Source organism: Crocuta crocuta, unplaced genomic scaffold (genome assembly GCF_008692635.1).
Source record: "Crocuta crocuta isolate KB4526 unplaced genomic scaffold, BGI_CrCroc_1.0 scaffold402, whole genome shotgun sequence".
NCBI lineage: Eukaryota > Metazoa > Chordata > Mammalia > Carnivora > Hyaenidae > Crocuta > Crocuta crocuta.
Window position 1 is genome coordinate 193,295 of NW_027529633.1, and position 16,911 is coordinate 210,205.

The 16,911-nt window shown below is 36.0% G+C and overlaps 1 long non-coding RNA gene across 1 annotated transcript; it reads right to left on the bottom strand.

Annotated features, from left to right (window-relative positions):
• Positions 1–2,678: 2,678 nt before the first annotated feature.
• Positions 2,679–8,457, bottom strand: LOC144230078 (uncharacterized). The gene is made up of 4 exons (XR_013334681.1): positions 8,199–8,457; positions 5,216–5,302; positions 4,360–4,498; positions 2,679–2,968 (listed from the first exon to the last, which is right to left on the bottom strand). It is a non-coding gene; the product is annotated as an uncharacterized LOC144230078 (long non-coding RNA).
• Positions 8,458–16,911: the final 8,454 nt, after the last annotated feature.

Sequence of the window (16,911 nt, forward strand, 5' to 3'; positions counted from 1 at the left end):
AAGGTGTCATCAAGCTGTGTTGGGATTTTTGGAAGGAAAATAGATAAAAATAGAAATGGTGGTGTCATCACATATGTGAGGTTCCAAGTCTAGTGGTATACCTCAATTCCTTGGTTATGAACCGTTGGGCTCCAAAACTCTTGAGATATTGAGCATGGGTGTTAGCCATTTATTACAATTGAATAACATTGGATTAGATTGATAAAATTTCTCATATTTATGTTTATTAGTTCCATATTACAGTAAGCCTTAGAGATATAGATATTGACAGGATTTGTTTAGACCCCATCGGTCCCAAAGTTCCAACTCTTGGTTTCAGCTCAGGTTGTAATCTCATGGTTCATGAGATTGAGCTTAGCATCAGGCTCTGCCCATCAACACAGAGACTGCTTGGAATTCTCTCCCTCTCTCTCTGTCTTTCCCTCCCTTCATGCTTTCTCCTCTCCCTCTCTCTATCTCTCAACATAAACAAACAAACAAACAAAAATAACCACTAAAATAAAGAATTAGACGGGAATCTGGGTGGCTCAATTGGTTACGTGTCAAACTTCTGCTCAGGTCATGATCTCATGGTTCGTGGGTTTGAGGCTCCTGTCGGGCTCTGTGCTGACAGCTCCGAGCCTGAAGCCTACTTTAGATTCTATGTCTCCCTCTCTCTCTGCTGCTCCCTCACTCTCACTCTCTTCTTCTCCTTCAAAAAATAAAGAAACGTTAAAAAAAATTAGAAAAAAATTATTATATTAATCTATTTTAGGAACTCTGTTCTTCAGTTAGACCTCTTCTTCCTAATACTATACTCTCTCATGAATTAACTTTTTCCTTCCTTTCCATTTTACTCCTTCAACTTCTTCCTTTATGACAAGATATTCATTTACAGCCTACTATAAGACATATACTGTATTAGGGGAGGCTGGGTGGCTCAGTCGGTTAAGCATCTGACTTCAGCTCAGATCATCTCACAGTTTGTGAGTTTGAGCCCTGCATCAGGCTCTGTGCTGAAAGCTCAGAGCCTGGAGCCTGCTTCAGATTCTGTCTCCCTGACCCTGTCTTTCCCCTGCTTGCACTTTCTCTCTCTGTCTCTCTCTCTCTCTCTGTCTCTCTCTCAAAAATGTGTAAAAAAATTTTTAGGCATTAAAAAAGAGACACATACTGTATTAAAATCTGAGAGTAGAGAACAGAAAACACAATCTGAGCCTTTCAGGGGCTCCTATTCAAACTATCAATGGAGATCAAGATTGATAAATTAATCCCAGGCTAAGATGGTTATTTTTTTAATTTTTTAAATGTTTTTTTATTTATTTCTGAGAGAGAGAGGGAGACAGCGTGAGCAGGGGAGGGTTAGAGAGAGGGAAACACAGAATCTGAAACAAGCTCCAGACTCTGAGCTGGCTGTCAGCACAGAGCCCGACATGGGGCTCAAATCCATGAACCGTGAGATCATGCCCTGAGCCGAAGTCAGACGCTTAACCAACTGAGCCACCCAGGTGCCCCTAAGATGGTTATTTTTACATGTCAAATTGGGTGGATCACAGGATGCCCAGATATTTAGCTAAACATTTTTTTTGAGTGTGACTGTGAGGGTGTTTCTGGATGAAAGTGGAATTTGAATTGGTGGACTCAGTAGAAGAAGTTTGCCCTATCCAAAGGGGATGGGCATCACCCAATCGGCAGAAGGACTGAGTAGAATAAGGGGCAGAGGAAGAAGAATTTGATTTTTCCTGCCTAACTATTTGAGCTGGGATGTTGATGTTCTGCCATCAGTGTTCCTGGTTCTCAAGCCTTCAGACTTACTGAATTATACCACCAACTTTCCTGGGTTGCCAGCTTAAAGAAAGTAGATTGTGAGAGTTCTCATTTTCCAGAATTGCATGAGCCAATTCCCTATAATGAATATCTTCATCACATCACAAGTTATATATCTATATATCTATATCTATGTCATGTATCTATCTATCATCTATCTATCTATCTATCTATATCTACCTATATCTATCTATATCTATCTAGCTAGATATCTATAGCTATCTAGCTATATCTATATCTATCTATCTATCTATCTATCTATCTATCTATCTATCTATCTATCATCTATCTCATCTAGATAGCTAGATAGCTATCTATCTATATCATCTATATCTATCATCTTTCCTATTGGTTGTGCTTCTCTGGACAAACTTGCCTAATAAGCTAATGTTCAAAAATTATTGAACTAAGCACATGACCAATTATAGCATACCTTGTAAATTTTTGTAGTTTTGGTTATACTTAAAAGACCATGTGTAATGATGAGGAACCAATTTATGGCCTATGTATAAAAGGTATCTCATGAGAAGAGCCTGTGTCATCCAGACTAGAGATAGGGAGAAATGTGTGTATTTATTGCAAAAAATGATTCCAGCTCTCTTTCCTAACCATCTAGTCCCTCTGATTTCTGAGTAATAAGATTTGATTCATAATAGAAGGTCAGTGATTATTAATGTGACAAAACTCAAAACTTTAGCAAGTAGTATGAGTCAAACATTGTTCTCTACTGAAAACACTTTCCAACATGAAAATTGTCTATCAAAAATAATCAATATACTTGGCATTTTAGGAGAAATGTCGGGAATTTCTTTACCTCAATCCTTAAAAACTTTACCTATGGCTTAGGTCAGTTTCCCAAAAGAGTTGGAGAGATATTTGTGTTCAAGTTATTTATTGGGGGAGTGCTCTCAAGAAAAGAAAAGTTGGATAGATCAGGAGAAAAAATCCAACAAGCATGTGTTTGCACCCACACACCAGCTTCAATCTGATCCCATGAGGTAACACTGGATCAGGAATTGCACAATAGAGCTGTTTTCTCCTTGAGGTAAGGGGCTGGAATTGTAACCTGTTTTTCCGTCAGTCTTTGGTCTTGATCACTCCAGTATGGGAAGGGGCAGAGCATACTCTTCTGTTAGGCAGATCCTCTCTGAAGGAAGGCATTGACCTGGAGAAGAAACAACTATGAGCCATTATCAGGCAATATTCACAGCATATGGAGGAGGAAAGCATCTGCTGATAAGAAGATATAAAGAAGATCTGGGCAAAGTAACAATGGCATCCACCAAGTTACTTTTTCAAACTGATGAATATTTCTTTGAGATCACATTTTCCCAACATCCCAAGTTGATTTTATTGCAAGCAAACAAGAGTTTCAAGTGGGACTCAATATAGGAAGAGAACCAGAAGGGAGAAGAGGACATTGGGAGATAGGGGCTTCAACATAGGAACTGAACTTAGAGCAATAGCAAATCAAAGACTGCTTATTTCTAACTTCCACTTTAAGTCCTTTCGAGAATGAAAATTTTAAATGTACATGAATCACGTTGACTCCATAACTCTTTACTAACTGGCTGAGAAAATTCAGCGTGTGGATTTTGAACATACTTACTACTTCCAAAAATGAATACTAATAGATTTCTTCTCAAGTATAATTTGTAAAGAACTATGAAAATGTAAAAATGTACATAGATATACTAGAGTTTGATAGAAAGGTTGCACATTAAGCTCAATGACACTCTTACACATAGCAAATAACAAAATATATTTTTATAAATATTTGTTAAAATGTGTATTTATATATATTTGAGTAGACAAGTTCATGCTTCCTTCATAAATAATGATTCCTTGTTTCCATTCTTCCTCCCTCCCTTCCTTTTTTTTCCTTCCCCTTTCTTTCTTCCTTTCAATTTTTATTACAGATTCTTTTCAATAGTCATATTCAACCATAATCATTCCACAATTTTTGAGCATATTCTATATGCAATGCCTTATGTTAAAGGCTGAAGGTACAGGTATTTGGGACAACTCCATGACTAAGGGAATTTAAACATCTAACCAAGGAAAGAAACGTGTGTACAATATATCTTACTATCAGGTAGGTATATGTGAAATAAAATGTAGTCACAAAGTAAAAAATAATACTAGGCTAGAGGAGTTGGTAAAAATTTGGTAGATGAGATAATATTTAAGCTAACCTTGAATAATAAGTTAGGCTTTTCCAGATAAAGATGTAGATGAATATCTTATAGTCAATAGTCAATTGTGCTTGGAACATATTCAGTTAACTATTTAAATTCTGTTTTCCATTTCCATAGAAAATGAACATACCCGTTTATTTTCTTTTCCTTTAGTTTTCTCATCACCATTAACATATATGATTGTGAATGTTAATGTTCACTTGGATTTCGAGAAGATAAATCAAGATACATAAGATGAACAAAATAAAAATAAACAACATTAAAGTAAATCACCTAAAAATTGAATTTTAATCATAAATATTCCCATAGTCCAGTGTAAAAGGGGGAAAGTGGTTAAAACCTTCCTATAAGATCTTACCATGTTGTCTTCAACTTTAAAAGTTTGCTTTTCATTTTGTGGCTTGCTCTTCTTCCTCCTCCTCTGAGAGAATATATTCTCCAATCTTCCTTCTTCCTCTAATTCCTTTTAGCTATTATCATAGATTTGATCACTCTATCTGGACAAGGAAGACACAGAATTTAGTATTCTTCAACATTACATATCCAAAATTCCTTGGAACAGAACAGTGGAAGATGGGCTTTGGCATTCCAAGCAAGGTTACCCTGGGATCTCTCTACCACAATGAAAAAAGGACATATCATTTTTCTGGCTTTTTGCACTATGTGCATAACTCTTCATACATTCGACATATACCATTCTGAGTATCACTGCTAATTTTCAGACACATACAGTTTATACACATGTTATTTTTTTAAAAAGTTTTCAGGGCACATGGATGGCTCAGTTGGTTACACATCCAAATCTTGGTTTCAGCTCAGGTTATGATCTCACAGTTCATGGGTTCAAGCCCCATTTCAGGCTCTGAGCTGACAGCTTGGGATTCTCTCTCTTTCCCTCCCTTGCTCACTCGCTCTCTCTCGCTCTCAAAAATGAATGAATAAACTTGAAGAAACATTTCCATGAATGTATAATCTTCAGAGATTACAAAGCTCAAAATTGGAATAATGAATATTTTTTTAGAATAGCTTTAGCTACCCTTTCCTTGCTTCTAGACAAGAGCATGAACCATTTGGCTGCATGAGAAACAAGACCCAAAACTTTGCTTTGTCATCTGATTAAAACATATTCTCCTGGTGACCATGTTTAGGTTCACAGAGTACTTGTAGAAGTAAAGGAAGTTCAGATGTTGTTCCTTAAGGACAAGCCAGCCTACCTTCTTTGTCAGGTTACGTCATATCTTCCCTCTTCCAGGCACCCTCCTTCTCCCCTAGCTTGGAAGCCAAAAGGATTTGTAGTTTCACTGTCCAGATTCAAAATCCAGGGAGAAGAAAGTGCATGTGTGAAATGTTAGGGTTTTAGATTTTACATTAATTGAATACATTTCATTGTAACTGGGGTTTTGTTTTTTTTTTTTTTTTTTGGACTTTTCTAAATAGTTTCCAAATAAATACTTTTTGGTAATGAGCCCTGGAATAGCATTTTATCAGTATATCTATTGCACGCTGTGAGAGTGCCACTTTCATAGACCTCAGTATAAATAGTGCCTCTTGAAGTTTCTGTATTATATTTATGTAATCACTTATTTAAAAATATTCAGGTAGTTAAAATGTATGTATAAACATATAAATATGTACCACTGGCAAAATTCCTGGGGATATTTGCTTGACATTAACCATTAATAATCTTCAAGATTTTATTTCAGTTTTTGCTGTTTAATTTGTGTTATGAAACTCCAAATATTTTATAAAAGCATTGAACACGACCCTTATTTTAGCAGTTTTCAATATTTAAAAAATAACTGGCATAATATGTTAAAGCTAAATATCTGCTTTAAAATCTCGTTTGTTTGCTGCCAAAAATAATAGCAGATATGAAATGCGTTGGAGTTGTACTGGAAAAGATCAAGATATTCAGTGCAAACAATAATTAAGGGCAGGTCATTGCACAAAATTGTGTAATATTGAAATTTTAAAATTGCATATTAGGGCATGAGATACTTGGCAGAAACTGTGTTCTATTAATTTTCATTTAGATCAATTTTCATTTAGATCAGGCAACAGTCAATGGATTTTTCTGGTGTATTTCCCCATTTGGCAAATCCAGAGTTTACTTTTTTAATCTCCAGTGTGGCTTTTATTTTTAACCTTCCTTTGAGTCTTATGGTAGCTCATGGGTAGAGAGAGGGCTTATATTTAGGTAGTCAAGCACACACAGAACTTGCAGTAGACATGAGTAGTACATAAGAAGATAGGCCAAGGAAAAACACTTTTTTCTGAGAATAAGAATGGAGGAAGTAGATAGGGAAGAAATATTATAGACCTAAAGGAATTGGGACATGTTAAAAAGAGTCAAAGCATTGACCAAACATGGGAGCATAGGATATGTGGGGAAAAAGCATCAAGTGAATGAAATTCGTTTCTAAGGTAGGAGCTAAATACAGAGCTAAATAAGAAATAATATGAAAGAATCAGTATATAAGTATGAAGTTAATTGTAGAAGAGTTTTGATTTAGACTTCAGCCCTTGAGTCGTTATTTATAGTCACTTCAAATGTGAAAGTGAGAGAATGAGCACAAATTTTAAAGTATCTAAGAATCACCCACAGCTAATATCATCCTCAATGGGGAAAAACTGAGAGCTTTTCCCACACCACTGTTATTTTACATAGTGCTGGAAGTCCTAGCCACAGCAATGAGACAACACAAAGAAATAAATGGCATTCAAATGAAACAGGAAAATGTCAAACTGTCATATTTGTAGATGACATGATTATATAGAAAACCTAAAAGACTCCACAAAAAAATTGCTAGAACTGACACAGGAATTCGGTAAAGTAGCAAGATACAAACTCAACATACAGAAATCTGTTGCATATATATATACACCAATAATGAAGCAGCAGAAAAAGAAATCAAGGAATCAATTCCATTTGCAATTGCATCAAAAACCATGATACCCAGGAATAAACCGAAACACAAAGATGAAAGACTTGTACTCTTAAAACTATAAAACACTGATGAAAGAAATTGAGGATGACAGAAAGAAATCGAAAACATTCCATAGTCATGGATTGGAGGAATAAATATTGTTAAAATGTCTATATTACCCAAAGCAATCTACACATTTAGTGCAATCCTTATCAAAATATCAACATCATTTTTCACAGAGCTAGAACAAGCAATCTTAAAATTAGTATGGAACCACGAAAAACCCTGAATAGCCAAAGTAATCTTGAAAAAGAAAGAGCAAAGCTGGAGATATCACAATTCCAGACTTCAAGTTATTACAAAACTGTTGTGATCAAGATAGTATGGTACTGACACAAAAATAGACAGATCGATGAAACAGAATAGAAAACCCATAAAAGAACACACAACTATATAGTCAACTAATCTTCAACAAAGCAGAAAAGAATATCCAAAGGAAAAAAAGACAGTCTCTTCAACAGATGGCATTGGGAAAACTGGACAGTAATGTTTAAAAGAATGAAGCTGGGCCACTTACACCATACACAAAAATCAGATGAATACTGGTGGGTGACTGAATAGTTGTCACAATTGCAGCAGTTGTGGGTATGTGTCTTCTTCATAGGAAGAGAGCAGCACAACTTTCACACTTGATTTGTGCTGCTGATCTGCATTCTTGTCTATATTAATTACTAATGGTAATGTTGATTAAACATGGTTTTTACATGAAAAAGATAAAACATTCTTTTACATTAAACTGAGGGTATATTGATTATCTAGGCATCCATTAGTACATCCTGGTGGTACATGATAATGATGACATTTTGCTAAAGGTACATGGTGAGCAGAAAGTGTCAAGTTCTATTAATGCCTTAGAAAGCATGTATTCCAATGAGTGAGAAACAAATCCCACCGAGATCTGGTAAGGACTTCAGAATCCAAAGATCTCAGTTATTTGGAGAATTGACCTGCTGAGGCAGGATGATGGAACACTACGATTCATTGACAGGACACTTATTTTGGTGAACAAAGTTTTATTGGAACACAGCTCGGCCATCTATTAACATATTGTCTATAGCTATTTTCAAGCCAGAACAGCAGAGTTTAATAGCTCTGTCAGAGAACATGTAGCCTACAGTCGTAAAATATTTACCATGTGTTATTTTAAGAAAAAACTTTCTGGACTCTGCTATATGATAGAGGACAATTAGTAGTACCTGATGTTCCCTACCTCTTTTAAAAATCCAAAGCATTTAGAGGACCTCTTTGAAAATTAGAGACAGCATCCAACATTTTCTGACACATGATCCATTTGTCAGGAGACCTAAAAAGTTCCAAGTTGTAGAAGGAGCTCAAAGCAAGAGTGGGCCCCACAGCAGTTTCAGGCTGTGGGACTCTCTTGTCATTTGGCAGAGAATACAAAGATAAATCTAGAAATTTTACTTTGACGAATAATTGTGCCTTATGGCATCTCTGATTAGCCTTGTTAGAAAAACTAGAAGACAGAACCACATAGAGTTCTAGAACAATTGAAACTATTAGCTCATTCAAAGCCAGCGGCTGCCAAGTTACTGGAACCAGTAAAGACTGAAATATGACTTTGATAAATGAAGGGAATATGGAGTTAGAAGTATCCATCATGACCTGGATGTTATCTGATCTAATGATTCACAAGATTAACTAGGCATAGTGACATCCATAATACGATCTAAAAGGAATAGTGGTATCAGGCCTATGTCTATCCAGAATACCACGTTTCCTCTGATATGCTTTCAAACGCTGTCCTTAGCCTCATTGCTTCCATGACTCCAGCTGATGAAAAGAATGAGATTCTCTATCTTGGTTCAGAAGTGGTATGATATATGTATATGAGCCAAAAATGGGGTGGTAGGTTGGTGCCAGTCTTCTCATATTTTTATCCTCCATGAACTTGTGGTACAGCTAGCTCATAATTTTCACATGATAATGGCAGAACCACAAAAATAAAAATATTATTGCATAAGAAAATTTCAATTATTGGCTCTTTTCTCATCCACTAATTTAATTGACCAAAAAAGTCACATAAAAAAACGAATACCATGAGGCAAGGAAATATAAACATTACTCATCAAGAGAGTTTTACCCCCTATGGTCTTTGTTGAAAATGATAAGTATTACAGTTTAACATTACACTTCCCTGAGGTGGGGCTACCCGTTGGATAACACAGGAGTCAGGACTTTTTAAAAAATTATGGGAAATGAGATGAGATACACTTAGGGAGATTTGAAAATCTCTGAAACATTACTGGGGATCTAGGATGCCATGTAAACATGGAAGGTCATCTTCATACACTTTATTTATTTTTTTTTAAGAATTTTTTTAATGTTTTTATTTATTTCTAGGAGAGAGAGAGAGACAGCGTGAGCAGGGGAGGGTCAGAGAGAGAGGGAATCACAGACTCTGAAACAGGCTCCAGGCTCTGAGCTGGCAGTCAGCACAGAGCCCGACCAGGGGCTCGAACCCACGAACCACGAGATCATGACCTAAGCGAAAGTCGGACGCTTAACCGACTAAGCCACTCAGGCGCCCCTTTACACTTTAAATACCTAAACAAGCCTTAATCTGTCACCAGTTTGTTACCTTGAGGCTCTGTCAAAGTAGGCAGTCAGTGTCCTAGAAAAATTATAAGCTGCCAAAGTGTTGAAAGTATGACCCAATGCACACACAGAGCCCCTTGATGAAAGGGGAGGGACTTACTGGCTGAAGGCATTTAACAAAATTTCTGTTCTATCATTAGCTGACTTGTAAACTAACTGAACAGATTTCAGCATCAGCACATAGTAAAAGATAGAGACATTGCAGAATATGTCTACAAAAGTCATTAAGTGAAACAGAAACAACCACAATCCCCCAAAATGAAAGGAATCAGAATTTCACAATTGTCCCATTATATCATTTAAAATGCCTACCTTTTGAAAGTTTATGTAAGTAAATTATAGCTAAAACTTTCCTAATCTGGAAAAGGACATAGACATCAAAATCCAAGAAGCACAGAGAACCCCCATTAGATTCAACAAAAACTAACCACCATCAAAGCATATCATAGTCAGATCAAAAAATACACAGACAAGGCAATAATTATGAAAGCAGCAAGGGGGAAAAAAAGTCCATAACCCATAAGAGAAGACAGACCAGGTTCACAGTAGACCTATCTGCAGAAACTTGGCAAACCAGAAAGAAGTGGCAGGATATATTGAACGTGCTGAATCAGAAAAATATGCAGCCAAGAATTCTTAATCCAGAAAGAATGGCATTCAAAACAGAAGGAGAGACAGTTTCCTAGATAAACAAAAATAAAGGAGTTTGTGTCCACTAAATCAGCCATGCAAGAAATTTTAAGGGGGGCTCTTTGAGTGGAGAAAAGATAAAACAGAACAAAACAGACCAAAACCAACAAAGCCTAGAAAGGAGCAGAGAATATCATTAGAAACACCAAGTCTACAGGGAATACAGTGGCACTAAATTCATATCTTTCTAAACTCTCTCTAAATGTAAATGAACTCAGTATTTAATTTCAACTCAGGTCATGATCTCATGGTTCATGGATTCAAGTCTCACTCTGGCTGCGTGCTGACAGCCCAAAGACTGGAGTCGTCTTCGGATTCTATGTCTCCTTCTCTGACCCTTCTATGCTCCCTCTCTCTCTCAAAAATATATAAACATTAAAAAATTAAATTTAAAAAAAACAAGAAAACAAGACCCATCTATATGCTGCTTACAAGAGACTTATTTTAGACTTAAAGACACCTGCAGATTTAAAGTAAGGGGATGGAGAACAATCTATCATGCTAATGGTCAACAAAATAAAGCTAGACTAGTCATACTTATATCAAACAAAATTGATTTTAAAATATAAAAATAAAAAGAGATGAAGCAGGGAATTATATCATGATTAAGGGTCTATATACCAAGAAGACCTAACAATTGTAAATATATATGCTCCCAGCATGGAACACCCAAATATAGAAATAAATTAATCTCAAACACAAAGAAACTCATTGATAATAATAACATGATAGTAGGGGACTTCAACACCCCACTTACAGCAATAGACAGATCATGTAGACAGAAAATCAACAAAAAAACAATGGTTTTTAATGACACATTGGACTGGATGGGCTTAACAGATATACTCAGAACATTTCCTCCTAAAGCAGTGGACATGGAATATTCTCCAGAATAGATCACATACTGACACAAAAATGAGCCCTCAAGTACAAAAATATCGAGTTCATACCATGCATATTTTCAGACCACAATGCTATGAAATTCAAAATCAATCACAAGAAAAAAATTGGGAAGTCCAAGAATACTTGGAGATTAAAGAACAGCCTACTAAAGAATGAATGGATTAGCCAAAAAAATTAAAGAGGAAAATAAAAAGTACATGAAAGCCAGTGAAAATGGTAACACGACAGTCCAAAAAATTCTGGGATGCATCAAAGGCATAAAAGGGAAATATTTAGCAATCCAGACTTTCCTAATGAAGTAAAAAAGTTCTCAAATACACAATCTAACCTTTATACCTAAAAACCTGGAGAAAGAAACAGCAAATAAAAACCAAAACCAGCAGAAGGGAAATAATAATGATTAGAGCAGAAAGCAATAATATTGAAATTAAAAAAAAAAACCCAAAGAGTAGAAGAGATCAATCAACCAGGAGCTGGTTCTTTGAAAGAATTAATAAAATTAATAAAACCCTAGTCAGATTGATCAAAAAGAAAAAGGAAAGGATCCAAATAAATAAAGTCAGGTATGAAAGAGGAGACGTCACAACCAGCACCACAGACACACAAATAAGAGAATTTTATGAAAAATTAAATCCCAAAATCTGGGCTATGTGGAAGAAGTGGACAAATTCCTAGAAACATATAAACCACCAAAACTGACATAGGAAGAAATCGAAAATTTGAATAGGCCCATAGCCAATAAATTGAATCAGTAATCAAATAACTCCCAAAAAACTAGTCCAAGGACAGATGGCTTTCCATAAGAATTCAACTAACATTTAAAGAAGAGTTGACACATTCTTTTTAAGCTGTTCCAAAAATAGCAGTGGAAGAAAATCTTTCAAACTCATTCTATGAGGCCATCGTTCCAAAACTAGACAAAGACCTCACTAAAAAGGAGAGTTACAGACCTATTTCCCAGATGAACCTGGATGCAAAAATTCTCAACAAGATACTAGCAAACTAGATCTGACAATACATTAAAAAAATTATTCACCATGATCAAGTGGGCTTTATTCCTGGGATTCAGGGCTGGTTCAATAGTGGCAAAGAGTAGAAGAGATCAATCGACCAGGAGCTGGTTCTTTGAAAGACCATAGGATCCTCTTAATAAATGCAGAAAAAGCATTTGACAAAATACAGCCTCCTTTATTGATAAAAACTCTCAAGAAAGTAGGGATAGGAGGATCATATGTCAAAAGCATAAAGGCCATATATGAAAGACCCACTGCTAATATCACCCTCAATGGGGAAAAACTAAGAACTTTCCCTCTAAGGTAAGGAACATGAGAGGGATATCCACTCTCACCACTGTTATTCAACATACTATTGGAAGTTCTAGCCTCAACAATCAGACAATACAAAGAAATAAAAGACATCCAAACTGGCAAGCAAGAAGTCCAACTTTCACTCTTTGTGGATGACATGGTAACCTATGTGGAAAACCCAAAAGACTCCACTAAAAAACTACTAGAACTGATCCATGAATTCAGCAAAGTCACAGGATATAAAATCAATGTACAGATATCAGTTGCATTTCTATACACCAATAATGAAGCAACAGAAAGAGAAATCAAGGAATCAATCCCATTTATAAATGCATCAAAAACCACAAAATACCTATGAATAAACCTAACCAAAGTAGTGAAAAATCGGTACACTGAAACTTATAGAAAGCTTATGAAGAAATTGAAGAAGACACACAAAAAATGGAAAAACATTCCATGCTCATGAATTGGAAGAACAAATATTGTTAAAAAGCCTATATTATCCAAAGCAATCTACATATTCAATGCAATCCTTATCAAAGTAACACCAGCATTCTTTACAGAGCTAGAACAAAGAATCCTAAAATTTGTATGAAACCAGAAATGATCTGGAATAGCCAAAGCAATCCTGAAAAGAAAAACAAAGCTGGAGGCATCATAATTCCAGACTTCAAGCTGTATTACAAAGATGTAATCATCAACATAGTATTGTACTGGCACAAAAAAAGGCACTTAAATCGATGGAACAGAATAGGGAACCCATAAATGGGCCCACCAATGTATGTCCAACTAATCTTTGACAAAGAAGAAAAGAATATTCAATGAAATAAAGACAGTCTCTTCAGCAAATAGTGTTGGGAAAGCTGGATAGAGACATGCAGAAGAATGAACCTTTACCATTTTCATATATCATACACAAAAATAAACTCAAAAAGGAAGAGAGACCTAAATGTAAGACAGTAAACCATCAAAATCCAAGAGGAGAAAATAGGCAACAACCTCTCTGACCTCAGCTGCAGCAACTTCTTACATAACATGCCTCTAGAGGCAGGGAAACAGAAGCAAAAATGAACTATTGGGACTTCATCAAGATAATATGCTGCACAGTAAAGGAAACAATCAGCAGATCTAAAAGACAACTGACAGAATGGGAGAAGATATTTGCAAATGACATATCAGATAAAGGGTTAATATCCAAATTCTATAAAGAACTTATTCAACTCAACACCCAAAAAACAATCCAAGAAACAAGAAATGGACAAAACACATGAATAGACACTTTTCCAAAGAAAGCGTCCAGATGGCTAACAGACACATGAAAAAGAAAAAATGCTCAACATCACTCATCATCAGGGAAATACAAGTCAAAACTACAATGAGATACCACTTCACGCCAGTCAGAATGGCTAAAATTAACAATTCAAGCAACGACAGAGGTTGGCTAGGATGTGGAAAAAAAGGAACACTTTTGCACTGCTGGTGAGAATGCAAACTGGAGAGGTCGCTCTGGAGAACAGTGTGGAGGTTCCTAAGAAAATAAAAACTAGAACTTCCCTACAACCCAGGAATTGTACTACTAGGTATTTATCCAAAGGCTATAAAAATGCTGATTCTAAGGGAGACATGCACACCAATATTTATAGCAACACTACTGACAATAGCCAAAGTGTAGAAAGATCCATATGTCCATTAACTGATAAATGGATAAAGAAGAGGTGGTATTTACATACAATGGAATATTACTCTGCGATAAAAAAAATGAAATCTTGCCATCTGTAACAATGTGGATGGAACTATAGTGTGTTATGCTAAGTGAAATCAGTCAGTCAGGAAAAGACAAATATCACATGATTTCACTCACATATAGAATTTGAGAAACAAAACAGATGAACATAGGGGAAGGGAAGCAAAAATAAGATAAAAACAAAGAGGGAGGCAAACCATAAGAGACTCTTACAGAGAACAAACGGGCTTGCTGGTGAGTATTGTCTGGGGCATGGGCTAAATTGGCAATGGGCATTAAGGAGGACATTGTTGGCATGAGTGTTAGGTGTTATATGTATAAGTGATGAATCACTAAATTCTGTTTCTAAAATCATTATTACACTATATGTTAACTAACTTGGTTTTAAATAATTTTTAAAAAGAATAATACTTTCTTACAACTTGTCAAAATTGTTAGCATTAATATATGAGAAAAATAAATTAATTAAGAGACAGAATTGGACTATAAACACAGAGAATAAACTGATGGTTATCAGAGGAAAGGGGGCAGGGAAGGCAAAATGATTGAAAGGGAGAAGGGGTTACAGGCTCCCAGTTATAAAATGAATGAAGTCATGGGAATAAAAAGTACAGCATAGGACATATATGCTGGAGGCTGGCTCCGGCATGTCCAGGGGTCCCTGAAGGATGGACGGTGTCGGCGAGAGAGGGACTGAGAGAGCCCCGGAGATTTTTTCTGATCACCAGGCAGGCATCTCTGACCTGTCGGTTTTGGTGTCTTTATTTAAAGGTTCAAAAGCAACATGGGGTCAGAGAAAGGAATTTTTACAATGGGAAGACTTTTGCGATAACAAATTGCAGAATTATCCCAGTCATAGTTGAGTGAATATTACAACTAAAGAAATAACAGGATGTTCTTAGTAAAAAATAGGATAACATATGTTAAGTCGTAAACAGTTAGGCCAGGAGTCATTCCGTTTGGTTCTTAAGAGGATGAATGTTTTTGAACTGGTTTGTTTGTGGAAACCTATTTGATGCTGAATGTGTGAACACCACGGGGGCCCTAAATGTGTTAGCCTTTTGCTTTTGGGTGGCTATGTGTTAGCTACTCTTATCTATCCTCATCCCAGCCACCTGTAAGGGAGGATGTTTGCAGAAGGTATGCCTTGGGGAAGGGACTGCCATACATTACCAGTTAGAAGAAGCTGTAAGTGTTAAGTTCTACCCTTGTTTCTTCCTAAACTCTAAATTAGGCTCTTTGTCTTGGCGCCAGGCTCAATTGTCTTTGATATGCAAGACCCATTGGAAGAGGCTTTTGACAATCACCCACAGAGCTCTTATCTAAAATCTCTTTTGTAAAGGCAGGAATATGCTTTTCCTTATGTGGTATCTGTGTTCAGAATATGGGTCTGTTATGGAATATTGTGAGGCCTGGTCAATACCAGCAGGCTCATTTCCAACATGAGCCAGTAGTAGCAGAAGGAGATACCAGTTTTCGTTTCTCACAGCAGGAGCTGTGCAAACACTGCCATTTCCTTGCTGTGACTGCCATCCAGAGAGGCCAGTGCGGCTCCCAGCACATATAGTCAATGATATTATAATAGCCTTGTGTGGGGACAGATTGTAGCTATACCTGTGGTGAGCATAGCATAACATATAGAGATGTTGAATCACCTGAATCTAATGTAACACTATATATCAACTACGCTAAAAAAAAAAAAAAGAACCTTTTTAAATAGAAAATAAAATGCCTATTTTTTCAGGGATGCCTGGGTGACTCTGGTGGGTCTGACTCTTGATTTCAGCTTAGGTGATGTTCCCAGGATCATGGGATGGAGCCCCACACTGGGCTCTGCATTGGCCGTGGAGATTTGTTAAGATTCTAAGATTCTCTCTCTCCTTCTGACCCTTCCCCACTCTTGTTCTCTCTCTCTTTCTCTCTTAAAAAAAAATGCCTATCTTTTAAGAAAAATAAAACACATGCAAAGGAACAGAAAAGTTTCAACCATGTATAGAAAAAGGACAGCCAGTAGAAACTGTCATTGGGGAAACCTGATGCATTTTTACTAGGCAAAACCTTTAAACCAGCTATTATAATTTTGTTTAAATACTAAAATAAACTATACATGAAGCACTAAATAAAATATTAAAGCAGTGTGTCATCAAATAGAGACTAACAATAAAAATATATGAATTATGAAAAAGAACAAAATAAAAAAATTCTTGAGTTTAGAGGTATCATAAGTGAAAACCTTACTGCAAGTGTTCAATAGCAGATGAAAGTATACAGAAGAAAGAATCAGTGAACTTTAAGATGGGTGTATTGGAATTATTCATACTGAGGTAGAAAAAAAAAGAATAAAGAAAATTAACAGAGCCTAAAAGAAAAGTGGGACATCATTATATGTACAAACATACATAGGAGAGTCCTAGAAGTGGAAAAGTGAAGAAAAGAGCAGAAAATATTTTAAGGAACAATAACTTGAAACTTCTAAGAGTTGACCAAAACATCATATATCCAAGAAGCACAATAAATTCCAAGGATGATAATCTCAAGGAGATTCAGCTTAGACACATCAGTCAAAATTTAAAAGACAAAAACATAATATAATAAAAAGTATCATAGTCAAGGTAATCTCAATAAGATTAAGAGGTGATTTCTCTTAAAAAATGATGGAAACC